The sequence below is a fragment of the Momordica charantia genome (assembly GCF_013281855.1).
Source record: "Momordica charantia cultivar OHB3-1 chromosome 2 unlocalized genomic scaffold, Mcharantia_2.0 BLBB01000002.1, whole genome shotgun sequence".
NCBI lineage: Eukaryota > Viridiplantae > Streptophyta > Magnoliopsida > Cucurbitales > Cucurbitaceae > Momordica > Momordica charantia.
Genome location: NW_028275160.1, coordinates 16,100,563 through 16,124,028, shown reverse-complemented (window position 1 = coordinate 16,124,028; position 23,466 = coordinate 16,100,563). Strand labels below are relative to the sequence as shown.

The window sequence follows — 23,466 nt, the reverse complement described above, 5'->3', positions numbered from 1 at the left end:
TCGACTCATTTTTTTTATTATTATTATTATTATTATTATTTTGGAAAGAGATATCGATAATATTTAAGATAAATTTGAAAAAAGAAAAAAAGATGATAAAGAAAGAAATAAAGTAAGAGCACTACCATTTTGAGGGGTGCCCCCGTAACTACCCAAATAAATAAATAACAGTTGTCAATTTTATTTTATTTTATTTTTGGTTAAATATAATTTTTTATTTTTAAACGTTTGCATTTACATCAATTTTGGTTCCTTTCTTTTAGAACCCTTTAATTTAATTTATTAATTTCTTCTAGTTCCTTGTTTTTTATCAATATTAAAAACATTTTGATATATACTAATTAGTATCATTCAAATTGAATAATTTTAGAGATAAAATTAAAAAATTAACTTAAAGGAAAATTGAAACAATTCTATAGAGATGAAAGTAATATTAATTTTTTTTTATTATAATTATGAAGAAAAAAGTTTAAGAAAAAATGTTGGAGTTGTGGTCAAGTGTGAACAAGTACAGCTGTGGTGATTTGAAATGTCAAATGTTGATTGGTGGATATTTATTTAATGGGCTACAATTTGCCTTTTGACTTTAGCTAGAGTGGATCCAAAATCATCGAGGTGTGACTTGCGGTCAAAATCAAGAAATTAAATACCGATATTGATAGAAATAAAATATTCAATGGACCCGAACATGGTTAAACGGTTAAGATAACTTTTTTCCTTTTTGTAATACAAATATTATGGGGAGATTTAAGCCCATGATCTTTTTGTCATAAATTGTTAAGGTAGGATTCTACCGAGCTATCGAAGTCAGCCACTTGACAACTAGACGAGCTGACAAAGTGCGACTTTAAACAAAGTAGGACTTGCAAAAAGGGTACAAACACTCTGATGCTAAAGTCAGTACGGCATGAGCTTAAGTAGACCATTATTTGAGCATAATCGCATACCTGAATGAGTTGGGGGCGCCTCTTCGATAGGCAGCGGTGCAGGGGAGAGGACTGCTCTGACTAGCAGTTACGGGGTATCGGGCCCCATGTCGAAGTCCTTGATTTATGATCTTTAGCTCGGTCCTAAGGATAGGTCTGCCTTCTCCATTAAGTTAGTTTGACGAACCTGGTCATTTCAGGCTAACTTGACTAGTCCACGTGTCATGTTGTACTTTTCCCTCCAACAAAAATAAATGGGTTGAGTTAAGCTCAGGTTGGCGGTTAAAACGATAATTCTGTTTATGAAATTCAAAATTTTTGGATGAAATTCAAATTTTTGCATAAAATTTAGGTGTTTACGGGTAAGTTACCATCATTAAAAATTTTACAGTTATTTATTCTATTTTCTCTCCCTTCTTTTATTCATTCATCTTTCTAAGTTGTAAATCTTTTCAACGGTGGTAAGCAAAAGATACCTACTTATCTGTAAATACTTAAGTTTTATTCTATTTTTTAAGATATTTTTATAATCTATATTATTATTTGAAAAGTAAAAGAATTAATGATAACAATATTGCAATAAGTATATAACATTTTTAAAATATGATATGTATTATTTTTTTCTATTGTTGATGTTTATCTTTATGATGCTAATACTTTTTAAAATATTTTACGGTATATCATAGATATTGACTCTTTAAATTACTCAATTTGTGGAAATGGATGACAAGACTCAAGAGGAATGTGTATAATGATTGAGGGTAAAATGGGGAAATTGATACTTTTAGAGGGAAGATTTAGATTAGTCAACTAATACTTATCATTTAAAATTGGTAATAAAAGATGTCGTAGAATTTTCCCCTTATTTATTTATTTATTATTATTATTTTTTTTTTGGGGCTGATGGGCCCACACAGCCCATCTTTCACTCTTGGTCGTTCGTGCTTTCCCACTTGATACGGCTCTCATTGGAAAACGATTTTACGTTTTTACCCCTATACTATTACTTTGTTTTTCTTCAAAAAAATATTTTTCGCCTGATTTATGTCGGCATTAAAAAAAAACTATATTGTAATAATTAATTGGTAAACAATCTGTAATATTTAAGGTAAATTCTAATTTAGTTTTTAATATGTTCAAATTCTCAAATATACTTTTGATGTATTAAAAAAATTTTAATAAGTCCTTTTTTAAGTAAAACAAAATCATAACATGTAGAAATTTGGCCTCCTGTAATTCCGTCAAATATGCATCAATCTTCTAAGATAAAAGGGATCGACAAGACCTGCAAAACATAGTAGCACTTACCGGTGTGGTTCTTGTCAGGCTCCGATGCTTAAGTCAGAATTGGAATAGTCGAGTATGGAAAGTAAAGGTATTTCGGCATAGAAAATAGTAGAGATTTGTAGCATAGCAAATAGTAGGGACTTGTAGCGTACTTTCATTATGAGTATTTACCTTCTATGTATCGAATCTCAATCCTTTTACGATTAGAAGTCGAATCCTAATGTGCTCAAGAGATCTGAACTCCTGGACCCGTGTGTTTCGTCGTGGGCCTAATGTTCAATCGAGGGTCGAGACAAGATAGCTTCGGGTCGGGTTGCACAGAGGTCGAGAGAGAATCGCCAAGATTCTCGACCGATGGTCGAGAACTCCTCAGCATCGAGACCTGGTCGGTCGTGGTCGACCCAGGCAGTTGGGTTCCGAGTTACTTGGTTTGTGCGTAAGGTTGTATCCAACCCTTTGGAAAACTTATTGCGCAGCCACTCTCTTCGCGATGCCACGAAGCAACAATCTCTAGTATTTGTGAAATGTAGTTACAAATTTCTATTACATCTTCATCGTTACGATGAGATCATTAAACTATTGTTATATTGACATAGTGGACAGGTGGACATATCACTTGAGTACTGTGTAACACAAAATATAATGTGTAAGAAAATTTCACATCGACAAAATTTGTTTATTCTAAATATTGTGTCCACATATCTAAATATGTTAATAAAATAAAAATGTCATCTGACTCCAGTTTCATGTTAACAAATTTTGACTTTTTTTTAATCTTTTGGAATCAACTAAATGATAATTTTTAATATACTGGGAGTTTGAGCTCGTTTACTGCTACATCTAGTAATGGCACCAGGCATGGCACCAGGCAAGGGCACCGCTATGCCCTGCAACTGCGACCTTCATTTGATTCTGACGGCGGTCATAGATCTCATGAGACCCGCCCACTATTACGACGAAAAAACCTTACCCTTTTCGTTTGCTACTAGAAGAGTCCGCTAATTCTATTAGCGTCGACCTTGAGTCGAATTAATCGTGTATCAAGTGCAACATCCATCAATGATGGTTCATTAATGTCCATTGATTTAGACTCCTTTCCCCTTCATAACTACGAATAAAATCGAGAGGAGCCAGACCAAGAATGAAAACGGATTAGATTCACTCTCGTTGGATAACCATTTTGTTTTCTGTTTTTGGGTTTTGTTTTTTAAAAACGGTTTTGAAATTCTATATAAATTTTTTAAAAAAAGTAAAAAAAATTTCTATTTTTCAAAATCTCATTTTTCTTTTTAATACTCATTTTTTCTTTTCTTTGTAAATATTTATCTCTAAAAAATTTCTTTGTCACTCTAAATTCTTCGTAAGTTTATCTCTAAACTTTTTTTTTCTCCCCTAAAATTTTAATATTTTAAATATTTATTATTATTTTTCTTCCTCTTCAAATTTATGGTTGTATTTTGTCTGATAGATCCCTATTCTCTCTAAAAATAATATTTTTCCAAACTTTTCTCTCTCTAAAATTTCGTCTTTTATAATTTTTTTCTTCCTAATCTATTTTTTCTCTGCATTTTTTTTTTTGACAAAATTATATTTTCTTTTCTGGTTCAACTTTTTCACTGTAACTTTTACTTCTCTCAGTATTTATTTATTTTCTCTAAAAAGTATATGGCGAATTGGTTTTTATCACTAAATTTTTTTCTCACTATAATTTTTCTTTCTCTTTCTAATTTTTTTTTTCTTTAACATATATTTTCCTCTCAACTTTATTCTTTTTCTCTAAAATTGGTCTCTTTTTGTTTTTAACTTTCCTTTTACTAATTTTTTTCCTAAATCTTTTTTCTTTATCTCTCTAAAATTTATCTTCTAGAAGTTTATTTCATCTCTCTAAACTTGTATTTTCATGTCTGTACATTAGAAATACAAAAATTTCTACAGGATCGAGTCTCCACTTCAAGAATAGGAAATGCATGTCACAACTCCGTTTCTGATTCAATTTTTTATTGACATATTTACTAGATTGTGAAATAAATATTAAATATTTTTTAAAACTAATTATTTATACTAGTAAATAATAATTCTAAAAATACTTAATACATATTTATTACACTTTTTATTTTTTAAATTATAAAAATAATTAAAATTAATTATAAAATCAGTAATTTTTCCGCGAATATACCAGTTGGCAAATAAAGATTCTTTTAACATGGATCTCAATTCTTAGACCAAAAAATTAGGTGGAGATAGAGAATTAAAAATTTTCATGACCAATAGAAAGGGAGAGGGCATCTCACTCACGCCCTACATCATCACTATTGTCATCTCTACCTATTTTTCTATCTCTAACTTTTTAAAAATACAAACTAAAAAAAGTTACCAAATATCTTTGGTTTTCTGTTTTTTAAAAATAAAAAACAAAAAAAAGTTATCTGGAACAAATATATATAATACTCGCTCTCTCTTTTCGGAATACATAATATTTTCTCTTATTTTTAAGTATAAAAAAACTATCTGGAAAAATTAAATTCTTTTACTGGTAAGACAACAAAATATTAGTTCTGGTTCTTTTTCTTATCTTTTCTTTTTTCTTTTCTGATCTCTTACCAAAAAAAATAAAAAAAATACAAGGCAGCTTTTTTTTTTCTTTTTTATGTTTTCTAAAACAAAAAATTACTTTGTTAGTCCGTAGGATAACAATTTCTATTTTTAATTTTTGGTTTTTTTGTTTAGTTTTCAATTTTTGAAAACACAAAAGCCCACATATGTTTGATAACAGTTTTTTGTTTTTTTATTTTTGAAAAACATGTTTGGTAACAATTTTTAGTCTTCTGTCTTACAAAATTTAGAAAATTGAAAATATATATTAGACAGATAAAATTTTATGTTGAGTAGGGATGACAATAGTGTGGGATGGGAGTGAGAATGTCCTCCCCATTCTCCTACTCGTTAAAATTTTTTATTCCCTCGTCTCCACCTCGTTCTTCGATCCGGAAATCAAGATCCAAATTAAAGAATCTTTATTTGGGGACAGGGATATTCGCAACAAAAATTATCGATTTTATAATTAATTTTAATTATTTTTTAAATTTAAAAATAAAAAAGTTTAATAAATATATATTGATTATTTTTAGAATTATTATTTACTAGTGTAGATAATTAGTTTTAAAAAATATTAAATATTTTATTCACACTTTAGTAAATATGTACATAAAATATATATTCATTATTTAAAAAATGGAATCGATGATGGGGTTAGGACATATATTTTCTATTTTTGGTGTGGGAATCTCTTTCATCCCTAATGTAGAGACATAAAAATACAAGTTTAAGAGATAAAAATAAACTTTTGAAAGAGAAATTTTAGAGAGTTAAAAAAAAAGATTTAGAAAGAAAAATAGTGAAAGTAAAGTTAAAGAGAAAAAGGGAAAAATTTTAGAGAAAAATAGTAAAGTTGAGAGGAAAAGATATGTAAAAATTAAAAAAAAAGGGAAGTTATTAAAGAGAATGAAAAATTATAACGAGTACAAAATTTAGAGATAAAAACAAGATACGAAATATAATTTTTAAGGATAAAAATAAATACAAAGAGAAATAAAAGTTATAGGGAAATAAAATTGAATGAGAAAATAAAATATAATTTTAAGAGAACAAATAGATTAGAAACCGAAAGAAAAATTATAAAAGATGAAATTTTAGAGAGAGAAAAGTTCGGAAAAATATTAAATTTTTAGAGAGAGAAATGAGAATATATAAAAGAAAAAAAATACATAGAGATGAAAACCTTGTGGAGAGAGAAATAATAATAAGTATTGAAAATATTAAAATTTTAGAGAGAGAAAAATAAATTTTTTAAAGAGATGTTTACGAAGAAAATTGTTTTAGAGCAAGACGGAGATGGAAATTTGTAAGAGATAAATATGTTAAAAAGAAAAAAAAGTTGAATGTTAGAAGAAAAAAAATGAGATTTTGAATTTCAAAATCATTTTTGAAAAACAAAAAACTTTAGAGTTGGATTAAAATGGAAAACGAAATGGTTATCACACACACCCTTAATTATTGTTGTAGCCTTCGAATAATTTGTCTTTCTCTAATTAAGAGAAAGAATATAATATAGATACTAGATTGAAACTTTTTTTAAGTACAACAAGTGAGGATGGACAATTTGAACTCATAATTTCTTAATCAAAGACAAGTGACAATTATAACTTAGCTAAGTTCATGTCTGCGATTCGAACCTTCTATCAATAAAGAAGACTACAAATTTTTTAAGCTATGTTTAAATTCGTAGAAGCTAGGGGTGTAAAAATCTCGATTTGGCTTGGCTTTCGGGTAGAGAGAAAAAAAAATCAAAATCGATTCGATTAAGAATTTAACTAATATAGCTAATATATGAAGTAAGAAAAGACGTACCTAATATGAACGAATATTAATCACACTAAATATATTAGTGATATACTTCATTTTTATGTATATTACTATATAACTGATATACTTGACACGAAGTATATAATTGATATACTTGATATTAGGTATATTAACATGAGAGTTTGGTTCATTACCATAGAATCGATCACTTTAAGAATTTAACTAACTTTTTAAATTTGAGATCGACCTCCATTTTTTGCTATATTAACAAATCAAAAAAGTAGTTGCTGTGTTTGTAATTAATTTTTCTTTTTTGCTACATTTGAAAGGGGATAAAAATAAAAGAAAAACAGAAAAATTTTTATGGGAGAGAAAAAAAAAGGGTAAAAAGGTAAATGTGTTGGTCAGATTTACTTTTGAAGAAAGCAAATGGGCGAAAAGAAAAGGCAAAAGAGCCCACAATGATAAAGAACAAAATAAATCCCAATGGTTTTAATCAGAGTGTTGAATTTGTTCACGTAATTGAGATACAATTGCACGTTCGTGTGTCATTTTCAGTTTAAACTAATTTTTAATTCACACCAAACTAGAAAATAATATGTATATAATTTTAAATTCTATTTTTTTTAATACAACATACGGGATGGGAATCGATCTCACAGATTTGAGGTATATGCCAATTATAGGTGAGCTATCCTCACTTTGGCTTTTTAAATTCTATTTTTATCTTATTCTAGCTCCTTTTATATATATATATATATATATATATATATATATATATATTATACATGAGTATTTATGTCAAAGCCCAACAAACTACAGATAAGTTTAAACTGGGCCCGAAATGGAAATCAACTAGGAGATCAAGAATCGATAGGAAGCTACCCGGATCGGCCGAAGTTGACTTGGGGTCGACACCAACCAGTTCTCGGCCAACCAGAACACTCGACGATGCACATTTAGCGGTTCGAACCTACTCCAGCTCGATAAAAACCTACTATGGGCCGACGACCCTTGAACTCGACATCTGGCACACAACTAAAGCTCATAATGGTACGTACTTTCCTAAGGACATTACAGTTTAGCTTCTATGAAGAGTGAGTTAAATGCTAGAGCTACGCAAGATATACCTCACTCTTTCTATTCAACTATTTCAATTCTAACTTAAGCATGAGAGTCGTGTGGCTATGACCACGTCTATTCCGTGCTATTTGGTTTTGTAGGTTTAGTTTTATAGGTTGGCGTTCGCTGTTAATTTCATTATTAACAATTGATGCGAATTTGACGGAGTCTTAATAGACCAAATTTCTTATCAACAATATATAATTGTTTAAAAAAATGAAAATTGATTTGGTAATAATTTATTGTTCGCGTTTCCTTTATCCAATAAAGAAATATAATCGGGTTGGTAACCCTTTTAAGTTTGCAAAAAGTGTAAGTCTTACTTGAAAATTATTTTTTATAAGTAAAATATTAAAAAGTTATTAAAGTGACGTTGTATTTAATTTCTTAATATTCTATGCATTCTGATAAAAATATGATGAAATAATTTTCTTATTTATATTTTGAAGAACTGAAATTGAAAAGCAAAAAATAAGAAAGAAAAAATTATGGGAGATGTCTTTTGTGATATGATAAAATGATATTTGTGTAGACGATTATTTTATTTTTATAACAATGATTAAAAAATTATTTTATGTAAAGTTCATGGAATAAAATATAAAATTTTAAAGTTTTTAAGATTAAAGTACGAAAATTCTTAAAAAAAAGAGGCAAAAATTTAAAGTATGAAATATTAAAAATTTTATGAGAGTTGATAAACCAAATAAATTAAAAACTTTCTGTAAATTTTTTTTAAACTAAATAAATATATATGAAGTTATAAAAGATTATTATAAATTAATACACGTGCATCTAAAAGAAGCCACGTGCATCAATTGATTTTTTTTCCCTTGACACCAGATATGGAGTGTGATTCATAATTATCTGACACGCCTCTCTAATTTCGTTTTCCCATAATCCGTTTAATAACCATTTGGTTTTTGGTTTTTCTTATTTTTAGTTTTTAGTTTTTGGTTTTCGATTTTTAAAAAATAAAAACCATACATGTTTGATAGTCATTTTTTGTGTTTTGTTTTTAAAAAACAAAAAACCAAAACATGTTGGTAACCATTTTTAGTTTTTTGTTTTTAAAAAGTTAGAAAATTGAAAATACATATTAGAGAGAGAAAATTTTATGTAGGGTAGAGATGACAATGGTGCGGGTGCGAGTGAAGATTCTCTCCTCCATTCTCGTGCTCGTGAAAATTTTTAGTCTCCGTCTCCACTCCGTTTAGGGGTCCGAGAGATGTTCTCGAAATGGTTTTATAATTGTTTTTAATTATTTTTAGAATTTAAGTATAAAAAATTTTAATAAATATATATTAATTATTTCAAAAATAGAATCGGGGACGAGGTCGAGACATGCATTTCCAATTTTTGGGACCCGTGGAAATTTTTGTCATCGTGTATGGACATGAAAATACACGTTTAGAAAGATATAAATAAAGTTTTGGAAGATAAATTTTAGAGACATAAATATAAAAGATTTAGAAAAAAATATAGTGAAAGAAAAGTTAATGACGGAAAGAGAAACATTGTAGTGAAAAAAACTAAAGTCGAGAGGAAAAGATTGTTAAAGAAAAAAAATTATAAAAAAAGAGAGGAATTATAGTGGAAACAAATTTAGAGATAAAAACAAGATTCAAAATATAATTTTTAGAGAAAATAAATAAATACAGAGATAAATAAAAGTTACAGTGAAAGATAATTAAACGAAGAAATAAAATATAATTTTCACAAGAAAAAATAGAATACGATAAAGAAAAGTTATAAAAGATGAAATTTTAGACAGAAAAAAGTTAAGAAAAATATTAAATTTTTAGAGGGAGAAATGAAACTGGTCTATTAGGAAAAAAATAGAAAAAATAAAAATACAGAAAAAATCGGAGGGATACAAATAATAATAAATATGAAAAATATGAAAAATTTTAAAAAGAAAAAAATAAAGTTTGTATAGAGAAATTTAGAAATAAGAAAAAATTTTAGAACGAGAAAATAAATTTTTTAGAGATAAATATGAGGAAAAAAATTGATTATTAGAACGAAAAATCAGATTTTGCAAAAAAAAAAACGTATTTTTGAAAACTACTTTTTTTTCTTTGTTTTGGAAATTTACATAGAATTTTAAAATGGTTTTTGAAAAAAATAAAAAATTGAATTGGTTATCGAACCATCTTTTAAAAAAATTAAAAAATTAAAAATAAAAAATAAAAAACAAAATGGTTAACCGGCCTTAATTTTACACAATTATTTATTTATTTTTTATTTTATAGCTTTGTTGATTAATTGTTTTGATAATTTCTGAAAAGATTGATGTGATTTCATATAATTGTTTATCCTCTTTCACTCAAATTTGAATCTGTACTTTAATCAAAATGGATATGTTTGAAATTGGAGTAATAATTAATTAAAAATTCCCTCTGATGAATAATATATTAGTAACGAAATAAAAAAGTTGTTAAGAACTAATTCAGACTAATAAGGATGTCATGGAAAATGCTATGGTTTACAATCTCATACTACTGCGTCACGAGTTTTTCTTTAGATGATATTGGGAGATGTCTATTCTCGAGAGAAATTATGGATAGAGGGACAAGTAAATTATGTGACTGACAGTTTTATATTGTTAAATTTATGAGAGAAAAATCGTAAAATATCTCAAATCTCTATCTAATGATTAGTATGAGGCATGAAAAATTTTGAATCTGTCCAACGATTATTAGAGGCAGGTATATTATGGTGGCTTCATTCAATAATCTTTCATATTCCAAGGCGATTGAAAGGGATATAGTGGAGATAAGTTGTTATGAATGACACGACCTAGAAGAACTTTCGATAAAAGGCTTGATTTACACATGTGTATGCAAGACCGCTCCTGTTGTTCAAGACAAATAAGGGTTGGCTGTCCACTCACCCTGGGTAGGTGCTTGCCACTCCTAGATGGTTGTGATGCTCATCTCCTGAGTTGTATTGTCGTATCTAACATGACTTTGAGCATCCGATTTCACCACAACTACCTGCTCTCTCCTCGTTCGCGACTATGTAAGTTCTAAAAAATATCTTCTCCGACATACGTGCCGCCGTCGTCGACTCCTGTGATGGGTTCAGCTTGGAACATGTTTCATTGATTTTTCTTTTTTATTTTGGACTGCGACAGTATTAATGTGTTTTTTTTTCTAATATATATTGATTTTGAAAAGAAAAAAAAGAAGAAATCAAAAGGCAGATATAATAATTAAAAAACAAATGTACAATTAATTTTATTCAAGGTGGGTTTAATTTTATTTTAGATCTAGTAATGTTTTTAATGCAGCAGATTATTTATGTGGATAATTTATAAAATGAGCTTTAGGATGTGATTTTTTTTTAGTGGGTCAACAGTGTGAGAGAGATGATTCTAACATTTCATCTTTAGAATATATGTATAATATCTTGTCCCATCAAGCTCATGAAATTTTATTTTGATAACGTTGAATTGGATATCAAAGACATTACTTTTACCTTAAAATTAAAACTAAGAAATATCAAGGGTTTTGAAGTACAACAAAATACAAATAAAGTTGATTAAATTTAATTGAGGCCTTCTAGAAAACACTAAAGAAATTAAAATAATAGGAATATTTCTAAAGTTTGTACTCACGGTCAATGGTCATACATGGATGTCTTAACCGAGCTATGTTCGGATTGACGAGGTGCAACTTTTTATAATATAACAAAAAAACAAAGTGATATTAGAAATTAAAAAAAAAAAAGGAAAACACAGTTGGAGATTTCATTGGGTTTGAAAGAGTCAACTCTTTGAAAAATCACACATTGGATAAAATTCAATTTCTAGGTTTTTCCTAAATATCTCAAATTGGGTGGTTCAATCTCGAAGAAAAAGAGGAAAAAGGTTGGCGTGGTTTCGGAACATTGTGAAGGTAAAAATGGGACATAATTGATTGAGACCTAATATCCTTCTCTTTCAACAGTTATTACCAAGTTTTTTTTAAGTATAATAGATAGGGATGAGGGATCGAATTCACAACCTTTTAGTTCAAGATATATGTCAATTACTGTTAAGCTATGCTCACTTTAACACCGTTATTATCAAGTTACGATGAAGAGGAGAAAGAAAATAATGGATCACAAATTCATCTTAATTCTTCGACCACTAATAAAGCTACAATAGTCTTATAATAGTCTCATTATAACGAAAAACTATAGTGAAAATAATGATAATTAACAACTCAACAACCTATAACAGTTCAATAACTAAAGCATAACAAATCGGCAGACTATCTTAATACCCTTGAAGCCAACATCAGGAGGAGAAAATACACTGAGCTTGAAAGATAGCGAAAAAAAAATGATTTAGTAAGAAAAGGCTTTGTAAGTATATCAGCCACTGTTCGATCAAAAAATTGACCACCTCCGCGAACCTCGGCTCGGATGTAGGGTAACCTGGAAGACGAGCTAGAAATACGTTGAACAGGAGACTTGCAAAACAGAAGACACGCTGATGCCAAAGTCAGTATCTGGCCGAGCTAAATTTGAGAGAGAATCTAGTGTTCGCGTACCTGAAAATGAGGCAAGTGCGTTCTATTTATAGGCGAAATATCCGACAAGACCTCAACGACTCTTTAAGGTAACTGGGAATCGCGGCATGTTGTCGTGGAGTCTGTAGGAGTCTGGCCCTGAGCCGAAAGGAAGTTGATAAGTTCAACCAGTAAATGGGAACGAAATCTCAAGGAAGCTTGGTCGGCTCGACCATGCTTTGCATCAGTTCAGTCATAGGTAATAGGACCAAGGTAGAAAAATGAGCCTTATCGACCATGGTCACATGTGACTTTTATTATCCAATCAAGATGTGCCACGCGTGAGCTGAAAATCATCTCCAACATTGGTCCCCAATGTGATGGTTGAGTGGTACAACGATGTGAAGCTCCAAACAGAAACGATGGAATTTGAAAAGTCGAGCTGATGTGGGATGACGTCATATCTAGCTATCTTTTGGAAGGATTGAATATGAGTTGTTAAATTCAAATCTCACGGATGGCTGAGATGAAACTTCCATTTTATTCTATAAATAGGACAGTTCACTTCTCCATTTGTTTGTATGCAACTTTTTGAATTTTCCCAAATTCTCTCTCGCTCTCAAGGTGTCCTCGGCTCAGGCGTTGTTTTAGGTCAGTTGCTCTCTACTTTATTTTCTCCATGAGTGGGTCATCCTCGGAATCAGGTGGTGTTATTATTAAGGCCTGTATGAGTCAGGGTGAAGGTACCTCAGTCCGTAGGGTAGATCCGAGTCGTAGGGTAGAGCAAAATATGGGTGGAGCGTCAACCTCTGGCCAAGACGAGCCTTGCCCTGAACCATAACCTTTAATCTGTACCGAAGCTTACCTGCCCAAACTCTGAGAAAACTATTGGATCCCGATAGGATATTGATGAGGTTACCTCAGGTCGGCGAGAGTTTGGATAATCCTCCACCGGGTTGGGTAGATTTTTACCCCAAGATGTTCAGTCGTGGGGTTTGTTGGGTTTTATGCCCTAAACTCGTGGTTTGTAAACATAAAACAAATATTCATTCAATAAAGTTGTTATTGATAGAGTTGCATTAACCCAAATTCAATAAACTAACATCCAAGGTTATGTCATGTAACTGGAACAGTATATAACAGATATACAGTATATATTTAATATAAAATGTATATATTTGATATACAGTGTATATATATACGGTATATATTCGATATACAGGTGGACAATGTTCCAGTAATAACTTAAAGGGTCTATAGTATATGGATAAGGTTGAAACCTTATCCTGACAATACTAGGGATAGGGTCCACTTTGTAATAGTTACAAATGACTTGATCCAGGTCGTTCGTGTGGAGACATGCGAGTGAGGGTATCCTATACAATGAGTTTGTATAAGACCGGATCGAGAAATAATTAATCTTTAGCTATAATACCGTTGGCTAGTAGATTAATATTTCAATAGGATGACCAAGTAACTCAATCTCAATCCTGAGTGAGTTATGGACTCCTGCTTGTTAAGGCTCGTCCTTTAATTTGAATGGGTGAGAGTGGCCCGAGTCGCCACTCAATACGCCTACCATTTTGGGGACGAGATAGAGCGGGGAGCTGGAAACATAACTACACAAGATGGAATTCACTCATTCCCGACTTTAGGGTAAATAGATGAGTCCTCTCTTAAGTGCTGACTCCGGGACTTGAACAAGGGGTCCCACCCTCTCACTGGCCCGAGAGGGACTTCCGGTTATTGGTTGGACCATAACCGGATTGTTCATTAGAGGATCAACGGTACTTAAGGCATAAGATGTAACACAGAGGTAAAATGGTAATTTGACCCAACTGTGGTTATGAACACTCGTGAAGGATTGACTTACCGATAATGGTCAAAATCCATGGACGCAAAATATTCTACAATGCGAAGAGTGCAACTGTAGGTCTTTAGTAGAATGACCGACAGTTAGCGAATGTTGATTAATACGGTTAATGAGTTTAATCAATTAATCTCGTATCATTGGAGCTTCCGATCTCTAGGTCCATTAGGTCCCCTTGCTAGCTCGTAAAGGATAGTTAAGAACAGTTAGTCTTGAAAAGAATTTGAATTGTTCAAATTAGTTAAAGGGAATGAAAGTTAATTGTATGAGATGCAATTAATATAATGTATGATGATACATTATTGACTGGGCGTTTTGCTGAACGCACGCACTAAGCGTGGTAACAATTATATAGATGCAAGCGCACACCTGTCAGAGTAATATAAAATGGATGGAGTATCCAAGTATCGATCCTCAAGGACTTCTAAACAATTTCCAAACTCTGAAGTTTTAAAGAATAGTGAATGTTGAAATGAGTGATTCTTGTAAATGGGAAGTGGTCACAAATAATGGTTTGGATTTGAGATTTGGACTTATAATAATAAAACCTAGCCCGAATTACTTCAAGTTAGCCAACAAAGAATCAAGGACATGCTAAGGATAATATGCATTTTACTTTAGAAACTAACGACTACGCTTCTCACTTTACTTATGTCTAAGCAAGTTCAAAGTCCTAAGACATTCCCTAATATGTCTATTATGAGATATATCTTAGTTTTAGGATGGAAATAGTCGCAACCTCGGGTTAAGGTCCTATGTCTAGGCTACTTAAGCGGAACCCTTATGTCTAAGGCGCTCCTCTCCTCGGTTTAACCACTCAACAATGCAAATAAGCAACCTTTTCAGTATTGACTTGTTAAGACTTACAGTGGCCTTCTCTAAATCCTAACTTTTTGGGAAAACATGTTGAGCAATGAATGGAAAGTAAAAACACTACTTCTTAGCAACCCTTTTTAGACATAAAAGGCTAACTATCCATAACCGGGCTAGAGACGGGAATTTAGAAAGACATATTGAAGAAAATACAGCAAGTAAAATGGTTGAATGTGGAATGCATGTGTGAAAAACAAAAGTTAACTAACGGAGAGTTTTTATCGGGATTGAGAGCTTCGCCCTTCTCTTTCAAGCAAGGGAGAGTGTCACGTGCTCTTTCCTCCAAAAACACAACTCTCTTAACTAAAAATAAAGTAAAGGCAAAGAGAAGATAAGCAAAGTGCTAGATTTTTATATATTTGAATAAGTAGAAAATAACTAAGTACAAATGGAAACAAAACAAAGCTCAATAAAAGAATGTAAAGTACTCGGGATTTAAAAACCAAAAGCAACTAATGAAAGCAACTCAAAAGTACTTAGAAAGCAACAAAGAAACACTAAAAATGATCAAGAGAAGGAAGCAAGGCTTGATGAATTTGGTGGAGAAGTTGCTGGAATTTATAGCTGTGCAGAATTGGTTAGGTAGGTCCTAAAACGATGGTGAATCACCCATTTCCAACTCCTTTGACTGACCAAATCGTGCTCAAACTGATAGTGGAACACTTCTTCTACACGTATGCATCGGTTGGAACCACCAAAACGCATTGGAAGACGCGTTTCATTAAGGGCAAAGTTGGAAGAAAACCTGTTTTTCTGCAGGCATCCCAGGCGCCTGGCGCCTCCTGAGGTGTTTTTTCGTCTTTTCGCTTCTTTTGATTAATTTGCACTCCCAAATGGTCCTAAAATGTCATAAATACAACATAAGCCATCCACAAACCATAGTATATGAATTTTGCATGAATTGGAACTCAAATGATCGAGAAAAATCCGAAACAAAGCCGAAACATAGTAAAAATAGCATCTAAAACCTTCTTTTTACGCATGTAAACAAGCGTAATCACACCCCCAAACTTAACTTTTTGCTTGTCCTCAAGCAAAACTTAGCAACTTTAATCAGCTTTCTAACACATGGACAAGGAAAAGCAAAAGCAACCGAGATGTTCAATCATAAATTGTCTCAGGGAAAAGATGTCAAAGCCTACCATTCTATTGCCTTTGTAAACTTAGTCACTATAAACCAAGTTTGAAATGATAAAAACTTTTTCTTTCAAAATCTTTTTTCTCTTTCAAAAACAGAAAACGTTTTCAAATACCCCTAAGGAATCTGCACACTCCCTTCTTACACTAAGACTTTTACATCTGAAAGACCGGCTACTAGCCCCTGAGGTTTCCACACACTAACATCGGTTTCAACCACAGCTACTCGTAGAAAGACTTTGAAACTAACAGCTAGGTCATAAAACGACGACAATGAGAAACACGAAGTCACTTATCACCATCCTTACTGCTATTTTCAAAGTCAACACCCAACCTAAAACTAAATGGGTGTCTACAGTAGGACTCGGAAATCATAACTACATTTTCTTTAACTCTCATTGTTTTTACCACTCTTTTCTTTCTAACACAAGTTTTTTCCCCACTCTTATTTTCTCTCAACAAGACTCTTTTTACTCTTTTGCAACTTTTTTTTTTTTTTCTTTCTTTCGTTTTTTTTTTCTTTCTCGGTTTTTAAGCTAAGTGCTTTTCAACACTTTCTTTCTTTCCAACTGACTCTTTTTCAAAAGAAAATAGCATGATTTTTCAAATATAAATAACACTTTATCTTTCTGAAACAACGACTGATACAACGACTGTCCCCCCCAAACTTAAGAGAGACAGTGTCCTCACTGGAAAAAGACTTTTGCATCGGATGAAAAAGGCTTAACAGTAAAAAGGACAAGGACTTCCTATATAGGGGCAAAGAAAAAGCTTAAAGTCTGTAAAGATCAAAAAGACATAAAAGAAAATGAGTTTATCACATAAACAAAGGAAATAGCTCAAAGCTTAGTCAGGCATAGAACAGAAAACTCAACAATCTCTTATAATCATCATCGACATGAAATCACATGCACAGCACAGATGCTTCAAAATAGGCATGTGAAAAGCTAAACTAAGGTTAAGTGAAGGCATACTTTAAGTGATCAGAAGATAAACGATACTAATTTATTCATGCTTCAACTGAGCTCGAAACATAATCTATACAAAAAAAACATGCGTAGTAGTGCTAAAATATGCAAACTACGTCATTAACAAAAAGAAGAAAACACAAAAAATAGCAAAGAAGAAACCTCCCCTTCATGAAGTCGGAGGTTGTGGACTAGGATCAGTGTCAATGCTGGGAGATGGATGACCAAGGATAGCAGCTAGCGCTGGAGGCCATGAAGGTAAAACCGCAAAATCCAATGAAGTCCGTAAGTTGTAGATATGTTGCACGACTTCTCGAACCTGAGAGTTTTCGAAATGCTGGAAAAACAGGGCAGGCGCCAGGCGCCTGCATAATTCTTTTTTTTTTTTCAACGTTTTCTTTTTTTCTTTTTTTTTCAACGTTTTCACAAACATTCTCTTAATAAGAAAAACTTTATAATTAAACAAAAAGAAAATACAAGATACAAAGACTTCCTTCCTTTACTTTTGTTCTTTCAAAAACGGATAAGAAGGAAAAAACATTTTTCGCAAAAATTTATTGACCTGAAAGTTGAATAGAGGTTTTTCCTCTATCCACTGGTTCTCCAAAATACGGCTTAAGTCTCTGCCCATTTACTTTAAAAACATTTCCTTTAGAGTCAACTAGATCCACTGCCCCATATGGGTAGACTTTAAAAATTTGAAAGGGACCGGACCATCTAGACTTAAGTTTTCCAGGGAAAAGTTTCAACCTAGAGTTGAATAACAGAACCAGATCACCTTCTTGAAGATTGTTCGGCCGAAGACGCCTATCATGCCACTGTTTAGTTTTTTCCTTAAACAACTTAGCATTCTCATAAGAAAAGTGCCTGTGTTCTTCTAATTCCAACAATTGTAACTTCCTCGCTTCACCTGCAGCCAACAAATCAAAATTTAATTTCTTAGTAGCCCAAAATGCTTTATATTCTAGCTCAAGAGGCAAATGACATGCTTTTCCAAAAACTAGCCTATAGGGGGACATGCCGAGGGGAGTCTTAAATGCTGTCCTATATGCCCAAAGTGAATCATCAAGCTTAAAAGACCAATCCCTACGGTTAAGATTTACAGTTTTTTCTAAAATGTTTTTTATCTCCCTATTAGATATTTCGGCTAACCCATTCGACTGAGGATGATATGCTGTTGCAACCCTATGACGCACATTGTATTTAGTCAGCAACTTTTGCATAGACCTATTCACAAAATGAGCCCCCCCATCGTTTATCAGACAACGCGGGGTTCCATAACGCGTAAAAATGTGCTTTTGCAGAAAACGAATGACAACTTTGGAATCATTGGTAGCAGTTGCAATGGCTTCTATCCATTTCGAAACATAATCTACTGCTAACAATATATAAAGCTTACCATTAGAAGATGGAAATGGACCCATAAAATCTATACCCCACACATCAAATATTTCAATCTCCAGGATCGGGGTTTGAGGCATTTCGTGGCGTTTAGATATATTACCTGTCCGTTGGCATTTGTCACAAACCTGGGCAAACTTATGTGCATCTTTGAACAGAGTGGGCCAAAAGAACCCACTTTGCAAAACTTTGGCTGCGGTTTTGTGTCCTGCAAAATGTCCTCCATATGGAGACATATGACAAGCGTCTAATATCGCCTCGTGCTCTTCTTCTGCAACACACCTGCGTAAGATATTGTCAGGTCCTAGCTTATATAAAAAAGGCTCATCCCAACGATAAAATCGAACTTCATTTAGAAATTTCTTTACCTGTTGCTTGTTGAACTCATAAGGAACTATTCGACTTACCAAATAATTTGCTATATCGGCATACCACGGAACTGAATCAACTCGCAAGAGTTGCTCGTCAATAAACTGTTCACGTATAACAGTTCCATCATCACAGAGCGGGGATTCCAATCTAGACAGGTGATCAGCAACTTGGTTTTCAGTACCCTTCCTGTCCCTAACTTCAATATCAAACTCTTGAAGTAACAAAATCCACCGTATCAAACGTGGTTTAGCATCTTTTTTAGCAAATAAATATTTTAAAGCAGGATGGTCAGTAAAAACAATGACTTTTGTGCCTATCAAGTAAGACCTAAACTTATCAAAGGCGAACACAACTGCTAGTAGTGGTGTAATTGAGTTGTGCACCAGTCAGAGTCTTACTAGCATAATACACAGGATGCAAGATCTTGTTTTTACGTTGTATAATCACTAGCATCACACATGAGCTCAAAAGGTAAATCCCAATTAGGTTCGATAATTATAGGAGCTGAACTTAGAGCAACTTTCAACATTTCAAATGATTTTAAACAGTCATCATAAAAAACAAATGGTCTATCATGTTCTAACAATTGACACAAGGGTTTAGAAATTTTAGCAAAGTCTTTTATAAAGCGGCGGTAAAATCCCCCATGCCCTAAAAAACTTCTAATCCCTTTGACATTTGTAGGAGGAGGTAGCTTTGAAATGATGTCTATCTTAGCGTGGTCTACCTCTATTCCTTGCTTGGAAATTTTGTGACCCAAAACAATACCCTCTTGTACCATGAAATGACACTTCTCCCAATTTAGGACTAGGTTTGTTTGTTCACATCTTTCCAATACTCTCTCCAAATTAACTAAACATGCGTCGAAAGAATTTCCAAAAACAGAAAAGTCATCCATAAAAACTTCTAAAATATTTTCTACCATGTCAGAGAAGATGGCCATCATACACCTCTGAAAAGTCGCGGGTGCATTGCATAGTCCAAAGGGCATTCGCCTAAAAGCGAACGTACCATACGGACACGTAAATGTTGTCTTCTCTTGGTCTTCTGGAGCAATAGTAATTTGATTATAACCCGAATATCCATCTAAAAAACAATAGAAATCCTTACCTGCCAGACGGTCGAGCATCTGGTCAATAAACGGGAGAGGAAAATGGTCTTTCTTTGTTACCTTGTTGAGTTTGCGATAGTCAATGCAAACTCTCCACCCGCTCACAGTTCGGGTTGAGATGAGCTCATTCTCCTCGTTGGCCACCACGGTTATACCCCCTTTCTTTGGTACACACTGTACTGGGCTTACCCAGCTGCTGTCGGATATTGGGTATATAACACCGGCGTCAAGCCATTTGAGAATTTCTTTCCTTACAACCTCTTTCATCTTCGGGTTCAACCGCCTTTGACTCTCAATAGACTTCTTAGCATCTTCTTCCAATAGAATTTTGTGCATGCAAAAGGCCGGGCTTATCCCTCGGATATCTGCTATCGTCCATCCAATGGCCTTTTTGTGCTTCTCCAAAATCTGCAATAAAGAATATTCATTAGTAGGTGATAAATTGGAAGCTATAATAACTGGTAAAGTGTCGTTATCCCCTAGATACGCATATTTCAAATGCGACGGCAATGGCTTCTGCTCCAACGTGGGTGGTTCCACTATGGACGGAAGTAACGACTTGCATTCTTCTTTTTGTATTTTTTCAATAGGATTAGCCATATCTTCTGGTCCTTCTGCTATCTTATCAAGCTCTTCTTCAATCTCTGTAACTAACGAGTCATAAAACTCATCAAACATAATAGGATTCAAGCTATTTATAGCAGAGCACTCTTCAAAGTCTCCTGGTAATTTCATGGCATCTAGAACGTTAAATTTAACTTCTTCATTATTTACCCTCATTGTAATTTCTCCCTTCCTTACATTAAAAACTGTATCCCCAGTGGCTAGAAATGGTCTTCCCAAAATAATGGGAACGTCTAAGTCTGCCTCGCAATCTAGAATGATAAAGTCCGCAGGGAAAATGAATTTGTCCACCTGGACTAAAACATCTTCTATCTTTCCCTCAGGTCTTATGATAGATCTATCTGCTAGTTGGAGGGTAACCGTAGTAGGTCTAGCTTCTCCTATGCCTAAAGATTTGAAAACTGATAATGGCATAAGATTAATGCTAGCGCCTAGATCACATAATGCCCTACCTAAGTTTTTTCCTCCTATGGAACATGGAATGGTAAAACTGCCAGGATCATTACATTTCATGGGTAGCGGGCTGCCTACAGCTTCACTACTACATTTTGTCATGGCTACCAGTTCATGCTCTCCTATTTTTTTCTTCCTAGAAATTATATCTTTCAAAAACTTAGCATAATTTGGCATCTGTTCTAGAGCATCTACTAATGGTATATTTATATGCAGTTGTTTTAAAATATCTAAAAATTTTCTAAACTGGGAATCATTATTTTTCTTTACTAATCTTTGTGGAAACGGGGGAGTAGGGGTAAAAGAAGGCTGTACCTGTGGAGGAACACTCGGGGTGTCCTCATTACCTTTTCTAATATTTTCTTTTTCTGGTGTTGTTGGATTTTCTGGTATCTTTACAATTGGTTCAGTGGACGGAATCTGTACATCTGTTGTTGGCATTGTTGGTCCATCATATGCCAGTCCACTCCTGAGGGTGACAGCTTTGCACTGTTCTTTCCCTTCTCGTTTTGGTAATTCAGTATGGCCTGGAAAAGAACCTTGTGGTCTATTCTTCAATTCATTGGCAAGTTGTCCCAATTGGGTCTCGAAATTCCTCATTGATGCCGCTTGGGATTGTATCACTGCGTCGGTTCGGGCCATGTACTCCTTCATCATATTCTCAAGATTTGAGTTGTTATTGTGAACTGGTGGAGTCTGTGTTCTCTGATTATACTGCTGTTGCGGTGGTGGGATGTATTGCTGTGTAGGTGGAACATATGGCTGCTTGTTCTGTTGGCTCTGCCTTTGATTAAAACCGTTCGAACCTCCTTGTCCTCCCCATGAGAAATTAGGGTGGTGCCTCCAACCTGGGTTGTAGGTGTTCGAATATGGGTTAAAGTTCCTATTGTTCCCATGTCCTACATAAAAAACAGAAGCAGGGTTATGTGGACAATTATCATAAATATGGTTTTCACTGCAAAATGAACAAATGAGATCGTTGACTTGGCAAACAGGGGCAGGAGTGCAATAATCCGACTGCACAGGTTGTATCGGCGTGGCTAATGGATTTTTTATTCCCAATGCCATCTCTTTCAGCCTCTGGTTCATTGTAACCATCTCTTTTTGCATCGAGGTCGCAATGTCCAGAGCCAAAACTCCAGCTGGATCTTGCTTCTTTGGTGCTGCCCTAGATCTTTGCGAACACCATAGTTCGTTATGTGAAGCTAAGTCATTTAGGATGTCAACTATCTCGTTGAATGTCTTCTTTGTAAAGGCTCCGTTGGCAGCATTGTTTAGCATCATCTTAGTAGGATGATCTAAGCCTCTAAAGAAATGTTCTATCTGGATGCATGCCGGCAAGCCATGGTTCGGACATTTCCTGATTAGTTCTTTAAATCTCTCCCACGCCTCGTGAACAGGTTCACGATCATACTGTCTAAAGGAGATGATCTCCTCTTTGATATCAGCGTGGCGAGTAGGTGGGAAGAATTTTGTTAAGAACTTCTCCACTAACGACCCCCATGTGGTGATGGATCCCGGTGGAAATGCATTGAGCCATGCTCTAGCTTGGTCCTTCAAAGAAAATGGAAAAAGTGTTAGTCTCAGAGCATCGTCTGTTATACCAGGTAATCGAAATGCATTTGCAATTTGAATGAATGATTTCAGATGATCATGTGGATCCTCATGTTCCTGCCCTCCAAAATGTCCAATTGTCTGCAACATTTGGAACATCATTGGTTTAAGCTCAAAGTTTGCGTGGGCTGGAATAGGGTTGACTATCCCTGAATCAAAGTTCTGAAAAGCCGTGGCGGCATATTCTCGCATTGCCACGTCTCTGTTGTCCGCCATCTGGATATGGTTGAATTCATCATTTCTCGCATGATCCCTTATATTACCGTTAACAGCAGGTGGATCAACCGGATCACGAGGTGGAATATCTGCCATTGATGTGCTTGTACTCTCTACCTCACTTTCAGGACTGATTTCACCTTCTCTCTCTTTTTGCTTTTCTAGTTGTTTTCGAAGTCTTTGCTCCTTTCGAGTTTTTCGAAGGGTCCGCTCAATCTCAGGGTCAAGGGGTAGAAGAAAAGATCTTGTGCTCATGCACTTTAACTTACCCTTGTGAGATAAACGACCAAAAATATAGAACAAAAACGGTGGATGGAAATTACACCCAACAACAATTCACAAAAATAAAAACTAAAAGAATTTGAAAATAATTTTAAAACTAAAGTCCCCGGCAACGGCGCCAAAAACTTGACTGGGCGTTTTGCTGAACGCACGCACTAAGCGTGGTAACAATTATATAGATGCAAGCGCACACCTGTCAGAGTAATATAAAATGGATGGAGTATCCAAGTATCGATCCTCAAGGACTTCTAAACAATTTCCAAACTCTGAAGTTTTAAAGAATAGTGAATGTTGAAATGAGTGATTCTTGTAAATGGGAAGTGGTCACAAATAATGGTTTGGATTTGAGATT

At 33.6% G+C, this 23,466-nt stretch overlaps 1 non-coding gene across 1 annotated transcript; it reads left to right on the top strand.

The window, feature by feature from the left end:
- Positions 1-22,341: 22,341 nt before the first annotated feature.
- LOC148212910 (small nucleolar RNA R71) lies at positions 22,342-22,448 on the top strand. The gene has a single exon (XR_015789576.1). It is a non-coding gene; the product is annotated as a small nucleolar RNA R71 (small nucleolar RNA).
- The last annotated feature ends 1,018 nt before the right edge of the window (positions 22,449-23,466 follow it).